We start from the raw sequence: 22,072 nt of genomic DNA on the forward strand, positions 1-22,072 counted from the left end.
CTCGGCTGCTTGGCTCCGCCCCAGATGGGACCGGTCTGCCGCTCCCATTGGGTGCGGGGGGTTACCGGGCTCCGCCCTTGACGAGGAGCTGACAGCGAGCCCCTACGTGGTAACCCCGTCGAGCACATGTTCGATGGCGGCTAACCAAGCCGGAGTGAGGACGCGCACTCCCCGCGCCGCCGCCGTTGTTGTTGCTGTTGTTGTTGTTGCTGAACCGTGAGGAAGAGCTGCGGGGAGGTATTGGGAGGTCCTAAACTTCCTAACGGTGCCATACAATCACATTCTGGTGCAACGAAGAGTCAGAATTAATGGAAACGAGTCCTTAACTGACATAGACTAAGAATAACTAGCAAGATGTCCTATAGTTGTCTACGTGAGATGCGGTGGACCTGGATGCGACATTTAATGGGGGAAATAGGGGAAGGTCGGGTCTACAGAGTGTTGTTTACAGGAAATGGGACTAGGGAATGGGGGATTGGGGATAGTTGGGAAGTATGGAGGAAATAGGGGAATATTTACAAGCGGATATGGATGGATGCCAATCTCATATCCGCAACAATATATATATATAAGTTCAAAACACACCTGGTCACAAGTGTGCCGCACTGACCTCAGCATCATCCCGTTTCGACCCTTCAACCTCGATATGGTCAGCTAAGGTGGGCCAGCAGGGGCACATACACATCCACATCCACATCCACATCCACATGCAGCAACTGCACCTGGATGCGTACATACCCCCACCCCCAGCCAGTGCGAACAACAACAACACCTCCACATCCAGAATCCACAGCACCAAACAAACATGGTGGAACACTCAAACACCCACCTTTATACCCTTCACCACTCACCAACAAAACACACCAGATCATTCATACACACACATACACACCCATACACACACATGCACACACATGCACACACAACACCAACCAACCAACCACCTACCCTTAAATCATACACCACTCAACACACAAAAACACACACTCATGCAAAAATTAATTCATGCAAAAACACACACCCTCACCCACTCACTCATATACACAAAATAAGAAATAATAATGAAAAAAAAAAGAAAAAGAAAAAAAAGACAACCAACCTACACCGTTCGACGTGCCTCCATAAACTTCCTCCATATCCAAAATGAGCCTTTCAAGGCAACCTGGGCCACCTTGTCACACATCCTCCTTCTTTCTGTCCCACACACTCCCAGCCGAGCAAGAAATGCAGAAAAGGAATTGCCAATATACCCTCTACACCCCACCTCAAATGGCTGACACGAAACTCGCCAACCCTTCTCCCGGCACTCTGCCTCCAGCTCACTGTACTGTCCTCTCTTCCTCTCGTGCACCTCCTCCATGTTCTCTTCCCAAGGTACCAACAACTCCCCTAAGATGAGTAGTATATATAGTAAGTGTATATATATATATATATATATATATATATATATATAAATATATATATATATATATATATATATATATATATATAGTAAGTGTGTATATGTATATATATAGTAAGTGTGTATATGTATATATATATATATATATATATATATATATATATATATATATAGTAAGTGTGTATATGTATATATATATATATATATATATATATATATATATATATATATATATATATATATATACTGTATATATATATATATAAACATACATACATATACATACATACATACATATACATATACATACATACACACACACACACACACACACACACACACACACACACACACACACACACACACACACACACACACACACACACACACACACACACACACACACACACACACACACACACACACACACACACGACAATATATTGTTACAGACGTGGCTTGGATGTTATTCACCGAGCGGTTTTGGGATGACCACGTCTGCACAAGATTATACTCGATATTATACCCGAACGTTGACTAGTCGCGCGATGCTAGGTCAATGAAGGAACAGACACACGGCTGGGATTAAAATGACGACACCAGGGATACGGTTCTCAAGACCTCCGGAGGAGATTATATTCGTGCGGAAGGTCAGATTACAGGGACGAGAGGTACAGCACAGAAAGGTGGGCACTTAGACACAACCTTATATTAACCCCAACAGACGACAGGCAAACGGGACAAGGCTGACTCACACGGGGATTGATAGCAGGAAAGCGGGTATCGATGGCTCCAGGTGCACCTGGGCTCAGGGCAGAATCGACCCGGTTCGGTCCGGTCCAAAGATGCGGGGAGGTATCGTCACGCTGGGGGTGGCGGTGGCTTCCTCTGCTCTCCGTAGTTCAGGCGCATCTGACGTCACGTCCGCTACGTGGCCGCGTATATCCGGCGGGGAGTGACACGCCCTCAGCTCGTCAGCTCCGCCTCGTGGAATCGGCACGTTGCTTCTCATTGGGTGCGTGCGGGGGGGGGTTACCGGCTCCGCCCCTGACGAGGAGCTGACAAGGAGCCCCTTTGTGGTAACCCCGTGGAGCGCATGGTCTGGAGCGCATCGTCTGGAGCGCATTGTCGATGGCGGCGAACCGAGCCGGTGGGAGGACGCACACTCCCCCCCGCGCAGCGCCCCTCTGTTGTTGTAGACGGGGAAGAAGATGGGAGGAGGTACGGGAAAGGTCCTAAACTCACTACTGGTGCCATATAATCACATTCTGGTGCAACGAAGAGTCATAATTAATGGAAACGAGTCCTTAACTGACATAGACTAAGAATAACTAGCAAGATGTCCGAAAGTTGTCTACGTGTGATGCGGTGGACCTGGGCACGACATTTAATGGGGGAAAAAGGGGAAGGTCGGCTCTACTGATTGTTGTTTACAGACAATGGGACTAGGGAATGGGGGATTGGGGATAGTTGGGGAGTATTGGGGAAAATAGGGGAATATTTACAAGCGGATATGGAGGCCAAATTCCATATTCGCAACATTGCACCCTTCTCTACCCTCGGGGCGTCCCGACCCGATAAATTTTTACCTACTTTAGTGTGGCACGCAATGTAGTTCCCTCTACTATTAACTCTACCCTGAGTGCGACAGTTTTACAGATATTCACAAATGAGTAAATATGTCCCCCTGCGACGTTGCACCCTTCTCCTCTCAGAAACACACCCACAGGATAACCGAATCCGGAAAGAATTCTCAAACTAAACATACAGCCGGTAGGGAGCATTATTTACACAAGACTACGCTGATATTTACACTACGATCCAGGACCTGTTTTTGGAGGAACACATGCAGATGTTATGCATAGAGAGAGCACGCTTGCCAGCATCGATACACCAACCCACGAGTGCTCTGTGGCCGACGGCCTTTAATAACGTGCAGAGCACCCCTTCCAAGCATCAAGCACCACCCCATCACACAGTGAGCACCATCCGGTGCACCAATAAAGTGTTTATAAATCATTGTGTGGTGTCGCAGCCGGCCGATGTTCTGCCGCTGGTCTTGCCTTCGTGTGGTGCACTTGGCCTTCTTACTTCTTTTCAAAAATAAAGAAAGGCGCCAACCGCGTCCATTTCTGTATTTTGGCCTTCAGTGGTGTCAACTATAAGTGGTTCACCTGTTTGGCATAGGTGCCACGTTGACCCATAGGTCCTTCCACGGGTGGTGCTTGGCCGCAAAAGAACTGCGGTCCATTGTGGGTGGCCACAAACATTGCGGTCCGTATGGTGTATCGATCCAAGCAGCAAGCAGCAAAAGTGCAGGCCCACAACTGCGTAGCCAGCACCGCTCTCTCCTCTCTCTCTACCCCAAAGCCAGATCCTCGGAGGTGGGAGACAAAAGAAGAAGACAAGTGAGTAAGGTGGTAAGGGCGCAAAAGTGCACGCAATATAAGATGATGCACACTGGGGGCACATGGGAACCAGGTGAGACAGGTACGTTCCTATCGTACGCCCCCCCCCACCAGGTAACCTACATGGCCCCTCCCTTACCCCTTACTGTATCCACAAAACTCAACACTACCCATAAACATCTATTTTACAAATCAACAAACATCCCTACTGTCTTCCCCGTTCCTCCCATAAACCAAATTCGTCTTCTCTCCCTCCTAACCAATCAAATTTGCCATTTTCCACTCTCATCAAAATTTGCCATTTTCAACTCAACATCAAAATTTGCCATTACCAATTCATCATCAGTCCCTCCTAGGGAGGGAGAGATGGAATCACCCCAATGTCTCATCCACGTCGTGATGCGTCTCACCAATCCACACAGCAATTCTCATTTCCTGCAACAAAACAAAGAAAACACAGGTGTGGAGTCATCATCATCACCACAGGTAAGTGGCTGCGTATGGTGCGACAGGTTCGTCAATCCTAACTATTTCCTAAGTGACTTTAACAACTTTACACTACCCGGGGTCTTTCTCCGGCCAAACCATTGGCCCTCTTACACTATGGGTTCTAAAAACCAATTCCCATTGGCCAAACTGTGGTGCTCTTCAATTTGGGGTCTCACTCCCCCGATTCATCTCCCGGTGCCCTCGTACAATTTCTGGGCTGCGACGTGTACCTCTCCCAGTGGGTCTACCCACCTGCACACCTCCACCACTGCAGTTGCCTCCGAGCTTACCTGCTCCTTACCCTAACCTAACTACCAGGGGAAGGCCCTCTGGCACTCTCCCCACTCGGTGCCCTCTCTGGCACTGGGCTACCCGGGTCCATCCTCCGGATCCTCGGGCCCCATCCACAACTCTACCGGCTCCCAGAGCCCACCTGCGGCCTCACCTGGCCGACATCCTCACAGTGGTGGAGTGCCCAACCAACTACACACACTAACAGGCTACACGCCCCGCCATTTCCACAACACTAATGCACCCATTCACAACACCATTCTGCAACCGCACCACAAATGCCAATATCCAATCACAACTTACCTATACCCTCTACCTAACACTTACACTACCCGCCCCGGGTATTCGTGAAAGGGGTCCACTCTTCCCCCATCCACACCTTCGCACCATGCACACCACTCCGTACCACTTACTCCAACTCTCTCCACACACCTGTACTTGCACACCTGTGCTCTCACACTTGGTGCCACCTGCACCCTTCTCTCCCCAAGCGCATTCGCGCTGATCCACACACTCACTACTCATACACTGCTCCACACACCTGTCCAATTGCACACCTGTGCAATCACACCTGTTCCATCCTCACACACACGGCATCATCTCAGCTAACTACTCCCTTCTGAAACTTGCGCTTCCCAGTCGTCCCTTTAAACTATTGCGCTCCCACGTCATTATCATCCACACTAATCTACCTGCGTCCCCACTACAGGTATCAGTCACTAACTAACCTTAACGTTACCTAAGGTCATCTTCTCTAGATCCCTACACACAATATCCTAACCCACCCGGGCTAGTTTTCACTGCCATACACCCCATAATCTAGTGCTCCTTTGCCCCCACATATGGGAAGGATGGTGGTTTTGCCATCCCACCACATCGGGGGTCTCTCACTACCAATTTTGCACATCAAATTTCAACAAATTAAAAATTTGGCCAATCACTGCCCATCATCTGCCAATCACTACTGCCTATCCCTTGCCAATCATCAAATTTTGTTTTTCTCTAATTTTGGGTCCAAAACACTAACCTCATCACCCAGTCTACTCACTAATACCTCTCGGTGCGCCAATCCCTGTCCAAAGCCCGGCTTCGTAAAGCCAAGCAATGGATGCTGGTTGTTTTGTGCCAGCGGCTGGATGCGTCCGGCACTCGGTGCAGGGAAGGAGGTTTACCCGGGCCGAGATCCCACGCACCATCTCGGCACGGAGCCATCCCATGGCTCGATCTCGGCCTGCCGGAATGCCTCACCAAAAAGTGGTCGCCATGACGACCCTTCCTATCCTGCCGCCCGCTCCGCCTGGTGGAGCACGGACGCGGCCGTTCAAAGCGAGGCCCAGCACGCACCGAGGGCCCGATTCGGCTATAAGTCGTTCTAAACTCTACCCCGTCTAACGTTGATGCTTCACCTGCATGCTTACATCCCGCAGCCCGTTCCTTGCTCACACATCCAGCCGTGCCCATGCTCCTCGTACCTTTCCTTACACACCCAGGTACACCCATTCCACTCACAGCCTTGGTCACACACCTGACCACCGAACACTTTGGCACACATTCGTTGCTCGCACACCTCACCAATACACCGCTTCGCGCCCCCTCCTCGGTCACCTCCTCTGTGACAATCACAGGTGTGCCCTCATTCGCACACCCAACCACGTGCCTCACCACCAACTCCAGCGTGCATTCCCACTCACGCTCTACCATTCCAGGTGTGCATCCTTCCATCCCAGGTGTACATACTCGCTCACCTGTCATAACCAACTCACTCTCCTTGTCACTCTCAATACTCTCACCTCCACTCTTAACCACGCACTCACCCTTACTCTTGACAGCACACTCTTTCCTCATGCACCTGTCCGTTACACACCTCTCTCGCGCACACTCTTGCGCACACTCTCCCGTCACACCCTCTGCAACACTCACCACAGGCGTGCATTCTTCCTTGCCTTTGACAGCGCACTCTTTCCCCATGCACCTGTCCGTCACACACCTTTCTCGCGCACACTCCTGCACACACTCTCCCGTCACACCCTCTGTAACACTCACCACACCGCGCTTCCATGTGCTCCCTCGCACACACGCTACGACCGACTCACTCTCGCCAGCACCCTCACTCCTTGGCACACACTTTTTCCTCACACACCCCAGAGTCGGACTTTCTCGCACACCTCCTTTTTCGCACACCAGACCTGTCGCACACTTCACCAACGGCCTCTCACGAACACCCGGGTCCATCTCGACCCCCAAGCTTCTTAAATCCCCTGGCGCATCATACGCACGACCATATTGGTCACCACTTACACCGGGTCCTCTTTCTCTTCGCTTCTCCTCCATCACCTGCGAATCCCTCATCCGGTTAATGAGCACATCATCACGATCCAAACACAGACTTTGGACCAATTCTTTTATCTCCTCTTTTATCTCTTTCTTATCCCCTCTCCGTCGCTTCTTAATTTCGCTCATCCCTTCTTCCACTTCTTCTAATTTGTGCTTCACCTCTTTTATTCCCCGGTACGTCTCCTCAAGCTCATCCTCTAAGGCTACCTTGACCGTTTCCATGTGCGTCCTCACCTGCCGGTCCGTCGTCTCCATTACCTCTATCACCTCGTCCAACCTCGTTGTCAGTCCCTCACGTACCATCTGACATTCCCTCTTTGTCGCTATTAAGTCGTTTTTTATGTCGTTTTGTGTCGCTTTTAAACCTCCTAATACCGCAGTGTTCCTTTGAACCTGCTCCGTTAGTCCTTTTTGTCCCTCCGTCAGCTGTTCCACCTCCTGCGTCAGGTCCTCTATGCCCCCTTGTAACTTTACAGTCCCCTTTCTCACCTCCTTCTCCATGTGCTCCTTACAGTGCCTCACCTCCTCGCGCACTCCTCCGACCTCCTCACTCACTCCTCTCCTGATCTCCTCTCCCATCACTTGCATCTCCTGCCCAGATGCCACCCTCATCTGCTCCATTTCCTCCCTGTGAGCATCCAGTTTGGCTTCTACCCCCATTCTGACCCCCTCTATCTGCTGCCCCATTTGGTTAACTTCCCTTTCCGCTTGGTCCCTCATGTCCCTCAATTTGCCTTCCATGGTGTTTTCTAACCCCTCTAACCCTTTTTGCATCCCTTCCATTTGATTCTCTTGAGCGGCCATTCTGTTTTCTACCCCCGTTAACCCCTCCTGTATTTCCCCTAATCTATCGTCTAATTTCCCAAATTTCATGTCTAATCCCTTAAAATTATTGTCTAATCCCTTAAAATTATTGTCTAATCCCTCACTGGTACCCCTCGCTTCGTCCCTCATTACCCCTATTTTGCCCTCCAATCGCTCACCCTGAGCATCCATCCGGTTCCCCATTACCCCCATTTGGTCCTCCAATCGCTCACCCTGAGCATCCATCCGGTTCCCCATCCGCTCACTATCAGCCCTCATTCCCATCATTATTATGCTTTCCATTTCTTCATTATTCTTGTCCATAAGGGCCTTCATTTGCATAAAAAACAAGTTCAAATCCACCGGGGGCGCTGCCACGGTCGCTGGCGCGGTGATCAGCGAGGCGCCATTTTGCGCGCCCGCTTCTTCGTGCGTGACGGCGCTATTTTGCGAACCTGCCGCCCTCACTGCTTCGCTCTCCTCCTGTCCCTCATTTTGGTCCTGGATCGACCCTACCTCTCTCTCCTCTACCGGACCCCAGCTGTCTTGATCCGCCATAGCGCGACTTTCAAAATTCGGTTTTTTATTTATTTTCGTAAAACAAATTCAAATTTCGGCCGTTATAATTTCGCGCGGGAAACGCGCTCCGAATCGATTCTAACTGTTACAAATTTGGGCCTAATAAATTTAGTCCCGGGTTCGAATTCCACTCCTCGACACCAATTGTTACAGACGTGGCTTGGATGTTATTCACCGAGCGGTTTTGGGATGACCACGTCTGCACAAGATTATACTCGATATTATACCCGAACGTTGACTAGTCGCGCGATGCTAGGTCAATGAAGGAACAGACACACGGCTGGGATTAAAATGACGACACCAGGGATACGGTTCTCAAGACCTCCGGAGGAGATTATATTCGTGCGGAAGGTCAGATTACAGGGACGAGAGGTACAGCACAGAAAGGTGGGCACTTAGACACAACCTTATATTAACCCCAACAGACGACAGGCAAACGGGACAAGGCTGACTCACACGGGGATTGATAGCAGGAAAGCGGGTATCGATGGCTCCAGGTGCACCTGGGCTCAGGGCAGAATCGACCCGGTTCGGTCCGGTCCAAAGATGCGGGGAGGTATCGTCGCGCTGGGGGTGGCGGTGGCTTCCTCTGCTCTCCGTAGTTCAGGCGCATCTGACGTCACGTCCGCTACGTGGCCGCGTATATCCGGCGGGGAGTGACACGCCCTCAGCTCGTCAGCTCCGCCTCGTGGAATCGGCACGTTGCTTCTCATTGGGTGCGTGCGGGGGGGGTTACCGGCTCCGCCCCTGACGAGGAGCTGACAAGGAGCCCCTTCGTGGTAACCCCGTGGAGCGCATGGTCTGGAGCGCATCGTCTGGAGCGCATTGTCGATGGCGGCGAACCGAGCCGGTGGGAGGACGCACACTCCCCCCCGCGCAGCGCCCCTCTGTTGTTGTAGACGGGGAAGAAGATGGGAGGAGGTACGGGAAAGGTCCTAAACTCACTACTGGTGCCATATAATCACATTCTGGTGCAACGAAGAGTCATAATTAATGGAAACGAGTCCTTAACTGACATAGACTAAGAATAACTAGCAAGATGTCCGAAAGTTGTCTACGTGTGATGCGGTGGACCTGGGCACGACATTTAATGGGGGAAAAAGGGGAAGGTCGGCTCTACTGATTGTTGTTTACAGACAATGGGACTAGGGAATGGGGGATTGGGGATAGTTGGGGAGTATTGGGGAAAATAGGGGAATATTTACAAGCGGATATGGAGGCCAAATTCCATATTCGCAACAATATATATATATATACCTGTATATAACATTTTGAACTCTCCATGTCTGACTCCCACCTCTACCTACCAGAACATTTCTCTCTGAAATCATCCTTCCGTGTAAGTGGTTAATGCATTCATGAGCACTAATGAATATGCAAAAACTCCTGAATGCATCTATTTTTGCTGGCCTTTCTCTTTTTATAGGCTCCCCCCTTCTTCCTCTTTTTTTTGTATTTTAACTTCCTGCACCTGTTTATACCCCCCATTCATACCTTCAATCTCAATTCACCAGCAAAGTAGTTATTCCAACTCCCACACCCATCTACCAGTACATTACGGACAGCCTCGACCTTGCGTCAGCGAACGGCGCAGATGGCATCGGTGTCCGTGTTTCTCAAAATCCTTACTTGTCCTCTTTCTCTGCTCTTCAGCATGTCCTTCTCCTTTTATTTGGAAACGTCCCGTCTGCATGGAAATCCGGCTCAAAACGAGGACGCAGAACTAAAGATCCGATCAGCTACAGACCAATAAGCTTACTTCCAATTACGAGCAAGGTTATGGAATCCATCATTGCTGCTGAAGTCAAGTCGATCTTGTTTTCAAACAGCATGATCTCTGACGTTCGGTTTGAATTCCAACCCGGCGACTCGAATCTGGACAAGCAGTGCTCCTCTCCCAGCAATTGATGGAGGTCTTGAAGCTAAAAATACAAGGGATCAACGCCATGTCAGGCGTTGGACGTCAACCCATGGACAGATGTCAGGAATTTAAAACGGTCTGGCATTTTGTGTTGCCTTGGCCACTTTCACACCTGGTTTTGTGCATTCCTCAACTCAGGCAGTAAATGCATTGCTATCAAATGGACTCATCTCTTCTCTCCCTTCCCAATGGAGGCTGGAGTTTCCTTATCTTGAAAAAGACCTTTCTGATATTCTGGTAAAGCCTTTTGCAACTGACACCACATTGGATCGTACAGTACCTCAATCACATTGACAGGCCGATAGGAGGGAGCTCTGTCATTCTCTGATGACCTGGAATTGATTAAATGCTGGCCTAAAAATGGAACATGGTCAAACACTTGGAATAAGTCTTTAAATCCTGATAAATCCCAAACTCACACACTCTCTCTCTATCTCTCTCTGAAACCACAAGCTGGTCAAACACTTGGAATACCTCTTCCACTACTGCCAAATCCCAGCAACTTTCTCCAAAAGGACTGTATGGTAAACCCTCCTATGTACCTTCTTAACAATCCTCTTAGCGAAGTTCAGTCATTCAAACTCCTTGGTCTCACTCTCAGCGCTGGTCTTTCTTGGGCAAAACACATTTCAAGGTTGGCCTCCAAAGTCCGTCGCTGACTGGCAACCTCCGTCATAGAAAATCCTTCTTCGGCACACCTGAACGCTTATCTACCTACCTTGGGCAGCAGCTGATGAAGCCATGGTCTTTCATTCTTCTCTCCAGGTCTTCAAGACAGCCGTTCACCACCATCTCAGATAGAGATGGTACCCCAATACCCCATACAAAATCACCTTCCTCTCCAAAGTTTCCAGTTTTTCCTTCCTGAGAGTTTGCTTCTGTATCCATCTTGTCCACTGCCTTCATTCTCCCATACCCCTCACTACCCACATCCCTTGTTTGTCCGTCTCTACCTATTTTGTCCCTTGACCCGACTGTTGGTGTTTTCCCCTATCTTTCTGATGTTCCTTTTGTGCTGTTGCATCCTGATCCATTCTGTGTTCCACCTCTTCCATGAGCCTTGACTACTATGTCTTTCCAATCTGGCAAATCTGACAGTCAAGTCACCCTTTCACTCGGGGAAGATCGTTATATGACGGAACCTATCTATTTCTACCATAAGCCACTGGAAAGGGTTCCATCATCCACGACCTCTCCTGGGCAGACCATATTGCAGTCGGAGACTGGGTATCCTCCATCGTTCCAAGTCATTCCATAAAAACAAGCACGATCTACAACCTAAAGGAATTCATTGGTAGCTGAATGTATTATTGCTCTCCCCCATGGGTTGGCACCTCCAACATCACACATCTCTCCATCTCAGATTATGTGGAATGTATAGCTCTTAAAAATGTAGCAGCTCTCACAATGAGACCTTAGCTCAGGGCTGTTGCTCTCACATCACAGATAGAAGATAGGTGAGCCTTTCTACGTCATAAAACCAAGGTTCTTGATCGACCGATGTCCAAACGACAGTCGGACATACTCCAAATTTCAGTTCATTGAGGAGACAACACACAAAGAGACACTGGAACTCAATGACATGGCGATACACAAAGCAAATAATGACCATGAAGCCGCTCTCTTTGAATGGTGGTTAATAGTAATTGCTTCAGGGGGATTCTATTCCTCTCGAATTTCAGACAGAACAAAAATAAAGTGTGTAGTAGGTCGTCTATGTCTGATTAGGTACCGAGTTTAAGGTCAAAACTTCAATTATGCGCAAGGGCTGAAGTGATCATCTTGTATGTTTTATCACCTCACCATTAAGCATTTACATTTTTGTCTATCAAGCCAACATTTTTGTCTGTGAATGCACAAGGCTTCTGAGTTGCCTCAACAGAATGAGTTTCTATATTGTAATCCCAAACTGTGAAGGCAATGGTAAACCCCCCAAGTGTACTTTTCCTTGTGAATGCTTCAGCTGCATCTACTCTCCTGCTAAAGATCAAAGGTTAAATTGGATGGATGAATCTACTGACCAAATGGCAATAAGATATACCTTACTTTAAACAAAAGGTTGCCGAAAAAAAAGTATTTACATATTTTGGTTTAAAAAAAGATTTTTTATTACAAATAAAATAAAATTTAAAACAAAAACAACAACAAAAGGCAAATTACATATTCCTCGTACATTCAGATTAATGTTTGAAAGATTCCACCATTTATAGTACAATGTTATTTTTGGAGAAACTTCAAAAATTTAAGGATGGCTCACAGTATCAACAAGAAAAAGAGCAATCAGAGATTGCAAACCCTTTGGAATCCGGATCTGGATACCAGAATTGTTTTTTTTTTTTGAAGTGATTCTTCACCATTGAGTGATAGGGCCAAAAACGATAAAATAAAAATAGACTAAATAAAAACTAAATTGAGATAAAAAAAACTGGATAAAAACTAAATAAATTATATAAAAACGATAAAATAAAAATAGACTAAATAAAAACTAAATGGAGATTTAAAAAACTGGAGATAAAAACTAAATAAATTATATAAAAACGATACAGAATCAATATTTCAAAAAAAAGTTATGAATACTTCTGACAAAACTTGATGAATGGGTTGGGTAAGTAACAAGAACAAGATGATTTGATTTTGGTTCATGTTCATGGTTTGTTCATGATTTTGGTTCATGTCTGTTGGTTTGTGAATAGGAAATGTCAAAATAGTAGGGTCAATATACGAAAAAAACTCACCTAACCCCAAAACAATTGATACAAAAGGTTTTGCAATGGATTCTGGTACCATTGGGCATGCTAAATAACATACTAAAAATCTAGTAACATCTTCCGGAAACTGTATAAGACAACAAATGCCTAATGGGCTGGTAAACCTGGCTTACTGGATTACCTGATTACTTTGTGCTTATTTAAGTAATTTTGATGATTTCCTGGGTGCCTTAAACCTAGGTATACACACTGAAAAAATCTCTCTAGGTTGACTACTATTCGACAGAGCCATTTTAGTGGATCAGGATGTCACCTTGGGATGCCATCTTGGACTTGTCAATAAATAATTAACTGATGGTAATTTTATTGATTCAATTGGATTCCTTGGGCCCTAAAACCTAGGGTTAGACACCAAAACCACCTTTCTAGGTTGAATAATAATTGAGATATGGCCATTTTAAGCTCCCGGCGGCCATCTTGGACGCCATCTTGAAAATGACCCCTTTCCGGAAGTCAGACGTTACTAGATTTTTAGTATGTTATTTAACATGCCCAATGGTACCAGAATCCATTGAAAAACCTTTTGTATCAATGTTTTTGGGGTTCAACCATATATTGACCCCTCTAAAAAGGTTTCGGCCGGATTTGGACGAAATTTGGCGGAGAGATTGGGTATGTGACACTGACGAAATCATTAGATTTTGGTGAAGATCCGGATCCGGATCTGGATCTGAGAATTTTTAAAGTGATTCTTCATCACTGAAAGATAGGGCAAAAAACAATATATAGCACGATATCGAAAAAAAGTTGTGGACAGATTCGGACGAAATTTGGTGGACAGGTTGGGTGTGTGACATGGAAGAATTGATTCAATTTTGCTGAAGATCCGGATCAGATAATTTTCTAAGTGATTCTTCACCATTGAGAGAGGGCCAAAAATAATATATTTGTCTGTTTGTTTGTCAATCGCCTACAGGTCGCAATTCTCAACTGATCATCATGAGACTTTACCAAGTCGTAGGTCCAGTCACAACCGAGAAGCAGATTGATTTTGAGGTCAGATTTCTAAAATCGTCATTTTTCATCCCATTGACGTGAACGTTGAACAGCATTTGCATATTGAAGTGAAAAGGTCAAAGGTTAACTCAAGGACTTCTAAAATCACCAATTTTCATCTGAAAAATAATCAATTTTCATCTGATTAACCTGAAAATTAAAGAGCAATTGCAAAGTGCATCACTGAATTGGAAAACCAACTATTGTTGAGGTCAAAAGGTCAATGGTCAGCTCAAGGTCAAACTTCTAAAATAATCAATTTTCATCTGAAAAATAATTTTCATCCGATTAAGCCGAGCTATGATTAAGATTGTCAATTTTAATCTTAATGAAATGGACAATTTGATGTCTCCTGGGCAACATTTTTTGCATTTTGCAAGTATCATGCTCTGCATGACATCTTTCTTATTTGTTTGTTTGACTGATATATACTCCTGAACTGCTGGTTGGAATGAGTTTTAAAAAACTTGTGGTTGTACACAGAAGGGGGTGAAAAAATTATAGTCCCGGGGGTTCATGGGGGATGAAAAATTTATCCCGGGGTTTCATGGTGGACGGAGCACCCCAATTCTTTATATGTTAATGTGTGTGTATATGTGTGTGTGCACGCGTGCGTCGTTGGTTGTTATCTCCATTTGCGGGTTTCAGGAGGTGGAATGGAGTCCTCCCAAGACCCAAAGTATCCACCTCCTCTTCGGTGAGGGATCACGGTTCATAGACCAAGGTGCTCAACTTTTTCAGAGTTTTGTTCCAAGGGACCTTTTCTGGATTGTCACCGAATTTCAGATTGCCTCCAGTTGTAGTGCATTTGTGGTAATATTCCCAGGGATGCTTTTTAAAACCTCAGTGAGGTTCTTCTTCATCATTCCTGTTGCTCCAATGATCACTGGTACAATTTCAATGCTCTTCAGCTTCCAAGATCTCTTGACCTCATTTTTGAGGTCCTGGTATTTGGTCATTTCTGTGATTTCTGCATTGTTTAGGCCAAAATCGCTGGGTTCTGGTATCTCAATCATCAATGGTGTCTTTTCCTTTTTGGTCCTGAGTACAACGTCCAGATGCAATGCTTTGTTTTCTATGTCCACGCCCGATGGAATCATGACCATCACGTCCTCATTTTCAATGACTGCCCTTGGTTCGTGTTTCCATGAGTTTCCTGATTCTGGGATGTTTAAATTTTTGCAGATTTGCCAATGAATCACTTTGCATCCTTTGTTGTACTGTTGTGTGTAAAGTTGTTCTGATAATTAATAGTTTTTTGCATCCCGAGAGCAGGTGACTCGTACTTTCTGTTTCTGTCTTGCAGAATCTGCACTTGTCCATCTGGCTCAGTCCTGCCATCTTTTAAAATCCATTGGTGTAGTGTCCTTGATCTTGGGCATTTATTATGATTCGTTCACCGTCCCAGTTGAGCTGACCTCTTCTTAGCCATTCCAATGAGCCTTCTTTGTCTATCCCCACTCTGTCCAATTCTTTTTGTATTTCCTGCTCTTTTGTCATTCACCCAGTTGTTGGTGTATATTTCTTGATATTTCTTTTTTATACATTTCTTTTATCTTTTTTGCAATTGATGGGGCTGTATTAGGTGCCGTTTCCTTTTCCTATGTGGCATCTTGTATTCACACCTGTTTTTGGAAATTCTTTGCAAGGTGAGTTAGGGATACTTTTTCAGGTTTATTGTGTTCATGTTTGTTAACAAATTGCATCCGATAGTTTGTTGAGCATTTCACATACTCAGCTAGTCCGACAATCGGCGCTCTGTGCACCTGGTTGAGTTCCATCAGGCCGCTCCTTCCCTCTCTCAGCAGGTACATTCTCGGGATGCATTGGTTTTTGTAAAACATTTTGTGGATGGAAGTTTTCTTGTTTTGATGTCTAACTTGTTTATTTCTGATTGGGGCCAGTTTATTATTCCGCAGCTATATTGGAACACTGGTACTGCAAGCTGGTTTACGGCTTTCATTTTGTTTCTTGTGGAGGTATGTTTTTAGGATCAGCTTCTTTCTACATGTGTGTGTGAGTTTGTATGTGTGTGTGTGTGTGTGTGTGTGTGTGTGTGTCATACAGTGCCACTCCCGGTGGAAGGGGGTATTACAAGCCATACTAAAATACCCCAATGCTGGGGGAATTAACTCATCCATAATTATTTAGGAATCAAGTCATCCAAACTTTTGAGGTAAATGACCCGTCTGTAAGGATTGGTTCTTTGCTAATCGGTGTATAATCGACAATACTTGGAGCAATGGTCAATACATTCTGGGACATGACACGCAGTTCTAAGACCTGATGAATGACAACCAATGCAACAAAGGATGGAATTTCAAGCAACAGTTTCCCAAACATGCTGCAGTGTTCTAGAGTACAGTATTCATAAGTGCGTTCATGAGAATTTCAAGCTTCAGTGTTCTTGAGAACCACCTGTTCCTCCACTTGTCAGGAGAGGGCATGCACGATACCTTGGGGAAGAGGGTTGAAAGGAAGAGCCTGAAAGTGTACCAAAGTGGTATTGCAAATCACTTTCAGTAGGTCGAACAGGAGTGTTTCGGGAAAGCTGTGAATGCTCTTTTTCAAGTTTGGGGTAGCAACAAAGAAATTTAGTGGTCAGTTAAACCATAGAGATCCTTGCAAAGACCTACTGGTTGTACCCGATCCCAGAATTCCGGTCAAATGAGTGTAATATACTTTCTCAGCAAGTCGTCTTACTGCAATGTTATCATTTTATCACAATTGGGGAAGATTAGAAATCATGAATAGATATCGATGTCAATTGATGACCTACACTAGAATGGATCACTCATTGTGTGTTCTTATAAAATGGAGATTAATCCCCTAAAATAAATAAATCTCCCTGTCTTCTACCGCCTCCTTTCTGGTCTTGCATCGTCTGCTCTTTCCGTGCTTTGGGCCCCCCAGGTTTCCGCAGGCTCACACAGTCCACCATCAACCATCTTCTGGTGAAATTACCTAAATCCAGGATTACTGCTCACATCCACTCATTTGTTCTTCCTTTTTCCCACCTGTGGCTGTGGAATCAACTTCCCCATTCACTTAACTCCAAGACAGCTGTTCACCACAATCTCATGTCGTCCATAATCCAAAATCTGATCTTTTCTACCCTCGTTAACCTCACCCAAATCCCTCTTCATTACAAATTTCCATTTTTCCTTCCTCAGGGTTAAACCTCTGTATCCATCCTCTCCATCCCATGCATCCCCTCCATCCCCTCCATCCTCTCCATCACAAGCATCCTCTCAATCAAATGCATCCTCTCCATCCCATGCATCCTCTCCATCCCATGCATCCTCTCCATCCCATGCATCCTCTCCATCCCATGCATCCTCTCCATCCCATGCATCCTCTCCATCCCATGCATCCTCTCCATCCCATGCATCCTCTCCATCCCATGCATCCTCTCCATCCCATGCATCCTCTCCATCCCATGCATCCTCTCCATCCCATGCATCCTCTCCATCCCATGCATCCTCTCCATCCCATGCATCCTCTCCATCCCATGCATCCTCTCCATCCCATGCATCCTCTCCATCCCATGCATCCTCTCCATCCCATGCATCCTCTCCATCCCATGCATCCTCTCCATCCCATGCATCCTCTCCATCCCATGCATCCTCTCCATCCCATGCATCCTCTCCATCCCAAGCATCCTCTCCATCCCATCCATCCTCTCCATCGCATGCATCCTCTCCATCGCATGCATCCTCTCCATCCCATGCATCCTCTCCATCCCATGCATCCTCTCCATCCCATGCATCCTCTCCATCCCATGCATCCTCTCCATCCCATGCATCCTCTCCATCCCATGCATCCTCTCCATCCCATGCATCCTCTCCATCCCTTCCATCCTCTCCATCCCATCCATCCCATCCATCCTCTCCATCCCATCCATCCTCTCCATCCCATCCATCCTCTCCATCCAATCCATCCTCTCCATCCCGTGCATCTTCTCCATCCCGTACATCCTCTCCATCCCATGCATCCTCTCCATCCCGTGCATTCTCTCCATCCCATGCATCCTCTCCATCCCATGCATCCTCTCCATCCCATGCATCCTCTCCATCCCATACATCCTCTCCATCGCATGCATCCTCTCCATCCCATCCATCCCATCCATCCTCTCCATCCCATCCATCCTCTCTATCCCATCCATCCTCTCCATCCCATGCATCCTCTCCATCGCATGCATCCTCTCCAGTCTCCATCCCATACATCCTCTCCATCGCATGCACCCTCTCCATTCCATGCCTCCCCTCCATCCCATGGATCCTCTCCATCCCGTGCATCCTCTCCATCCCATGCATCCTCTCCATCCCATGCATCCTCTCCATCCCATGCATCCTCTCCATCCCATGCATCCTCTCCATCCCATGCATCCTCTCCATCCCATGCATCCTCTCCATCCCATGCATCCTCTCCATCCCATGCATCCTCTCCATCCCATGCATCCTCTCCATCCCATGCATCCTCTCCATCCCATGCATCCTCTCCATCCCATGTATCCTCTCCATCCCATGCATCCTCTCCATCCCAAGCATCCTCTCCATCCCATCCATCCTCTCCATCGCATGCATCCTCTCCATCGCATGCATCCTCTCCATCCCATGCATCCTCTCCATCCCATGCATCCTCTCCATCCCATGCATCCTCTCCATCCCATGCATCCTCTCCATCCCATGCATCCTCTCCATCCCATGCATCCTCTCCATCCCTTCCATCCTCTCCATCCCATCCATCCCATCCATCCTCTCCATCCCATCCATCCTCTCCATCCCATCCATCCTCTCCATCCCGTGCATCTTCTCCATCCCGTACATCCTCTCCATCCCATGCATCCTCTCCATCCCGTGCATTCTCTCCATCCCATGCATCCTCTCCATCCCATGCATCCTCTCCATCCCATGCATCCTCTCCATCCCATGCATCCTCTCCATCCCATCCATCCCATCCATCCTCTCCATCCCATCCATCCTCTCCATCCCATCCATCCTCTCCATCCCATGCATCCTCTCCATCGCATGCATCCTCTCCAGTCTCCATCCCATACATCCTCTCCATCGCATGCACCCTCTCCATTCCATGCCTCCCCTCCATCCCATGGATCCTCTCCATCCCGTGCATCCTCTCCATCCCCATGCATCCTCTCCATCCCATCCATCCTCTCCATCCCATGCATCCTCTCCATCCCATGCATCCTCTCCATCCCATGCATCCTCTCCATCCCATACATCCTCTCCATCGCATGCATCCTCTCCATCCCATCCATCCCATCCATCCTCTCCATCCCATCCATCCTCTCCATCGCATGCATCCTCTCCATCGCATGCATCCTCTCCATCGCATGCATCCTCTCCAGTCTCCATCCCATACATCCTCTCCATCGCATGCACCCTCTCCATTCCATGCCTCCCCTCCATCCCATGGATCCTCTCCATCCCGTGCATTCTCTCCATCCCATGCATCCTCTCCATCCCATACATCCTCTCCATCGCATGCACCCTCTCCATTCCATGCCTCCCCTCCATCCCATGGATCCTCTCCATTCCGTGCATTCTCTCCATCCCATACATCCTCTCCATCCCATGCATCCTCTCCATCCCATGGATCCTCCCCATCCCGTGCATTCTCTCCATCCCATGGATCCTCTCCATCCCGTGCATTCTCTCCATCCCATGCATCCTCTCCATTCCATGGATCCTCTCCATCCCATGCATCCTCTCCATCCCATACATCCTCTCCATCCCGTGCATTCTCTCCATCCCATGGATCCTCTCCATCGCATGCATCCTCTCCATCCCATCCATCCTCTCCATCCCATCCATCCTCCCATGCATCCCATGCATCGCATGCATCCTCTCCATCCCATGCATCCTCTCCATCGCATGCATCCTCTCCATCCCATGCATCCTCTCCATCCCATGCATCCTCTCCATCCCATGCATCCTCTCCATCCCATGCATCCTCTCCATCCCATGCATCCTCTCCATCCCATGCATCCTCTCCATCCCATGCATCCTCTCCATCCCATCCATCCTCTCCATCCCATCCATCCCATCCATCCTCTCCATCCCATCCATCCTCTCCATCCCATGCATCCTCTCCATCCCATGCATCCTCTCCATCCCGTGCATCTTCTCCATCCCGTACATCCTCTCCATCCCATGCATCCTCTCCATCCCGTGCATTCTCTCCATCCCATGCATCCTCTCCATCCCATGCATCTTCTCCATCCCATGCATCCTCTCCATCCCATACATCCTCTCCATCGCATCCATCCCATCCATCCTCTCCATCCCATCCATCCTCTCCATCCCATCCATCCTCTCCATCCCATGCATCCTCTCCATCCCATGCATCCTCTCCAGTCTCCATCCCATACATCCTCTCCATCGCATGCACCCTCTCCATTCCATGCCTCCCCTCCATCCCATGGATCCTCTCCATCCCGTGCATCCTCTCCATCCCATGCATCCTCTCCATCCCATGCATCCTCTCCATCCCATGCATCCTCTCCATCCCATGCATCCTCTCCATCCCATGCATCCTCTCCATCCCATGCATCCTCTCCATCCCATCCATCCTCTCCATCCCATGCATCTTCTCCATCCCGTACATCCTCTCCATCCCATGCATCCTCTCCATCCCATGGATCCTCTCCATCCCGTGCATTCTCTCCATCCCATGCATCCTCTCCATCCCATGCATCCTCTCCATCCCATGGATCCTCTCCATCCCGTGCATCCTCTCCATCCCGTGCATTCTCTCCATCCCATGCATCCTCTCCATCCCATGGATCCTCTCCATCCCATGCATCCTCTCCATCCCATGCATCCTCTCCATCCCATACATCCTCTCCATCCCGTGCATTCTCTCCATCCCATGCATCCTATCCATCCCATGGATCCTCTCCATCCCATGCATCCTCTCCATCCCATACATCCTCTCCATCCCATACATCCTCTCCATCCCATGCATTCTCTCCATCCCGTGCATTCTCTCCATCCCATGGATCCTCTCCATCCCATGCATCCTCTCCATCCCATGGATCCTCTCCATCCCATGCATCCTCTCCATCCCATGCATCCTCTCCATCCCGTGCATTCTCTCCATCCCATGGATCCTCTCCATCCCATGCATCATCTCCTGTCCCCCATTCCTTCCCACAACTATTGTTTGTCTGCCTCCCTCTGCCTTACCCTTCAACTCTGCTGTTCGTGTTTCCCTCCTCTCTGCTGCACCTTTTGTCCTGTTACGTAATGATCCGTTCAGTTTCGGCCTACTAGTTCTTCCATGAGCCTCGTCTATGAAGGCCCATACAAAAAAGAAAAGGTAAACAAAGCAAGCGACATCATAATTCATTAAATACTCAAACATAATTCACAATTTATTTTTATACTTAATTAACACTCAATAAATGATTATTATTGCACGTCGCGACTGCATCTTTAAATTATAAAGGGATAGAGTGTCTTACTTACTGTTTAATAACTATGGCTGGACATGAGAGCCACGAGGCCTGACTGGGTAGGCCCATCGAAGTTGCATTCACAACACACAGCCATTTTGCAAAGCTTCTGCCTCCTTGATTAATTCGCACATTATCGTGTAATTAGCTAATCTCGGAACTAGTGATTAAGTCACGTTTGATAGATACATCACGTGTGTGAAACAACCACGTGACAATACATTAACGATAACCCGTGTTACAGGTTACAAGTGTACACATATACACCAACCAAGCTAATACTCATCAAGCTCATCCAATCAATCACAACCTTGTCCATGATGGAGTAACATTGTAAATATTCACCTGGAGGAAATAATACAGATACCTGAAATTGAGCAATGTCAGGTAAACCACAAGGATCCGTTGCAATAACTTGAAGGATGTGCGCGGTCAAAGAAGTCTAGTGTTTGCGAGGTGAAAAGGTCAAAGGTCACAGCAAAGTCATGTTCCTGACATACTTTTTCAGCTAATTTGGCACAGAGTCGTTGTCGAGACTTCCGGTTTGCGTCACCGGTGCTTTAAAATTAGTGGCTGCTCGATCACTTCCGGTCAGACATTTTC

Source organism: Myxine glutinosa, chromosome 6 (genome assembly GCF_964187855.1).
Source record: "Myxine glutinosa chromosome 6, kmMyxGlut1.1, whole genome shotgun sequence".
In the NCBI taxonomy this organism is placed as follows: Eukaryota; Metazoa; Chordata; class Myxini; order Myxiniformes; family Myxinidae; genus Myxine; species Myxine glutinosa.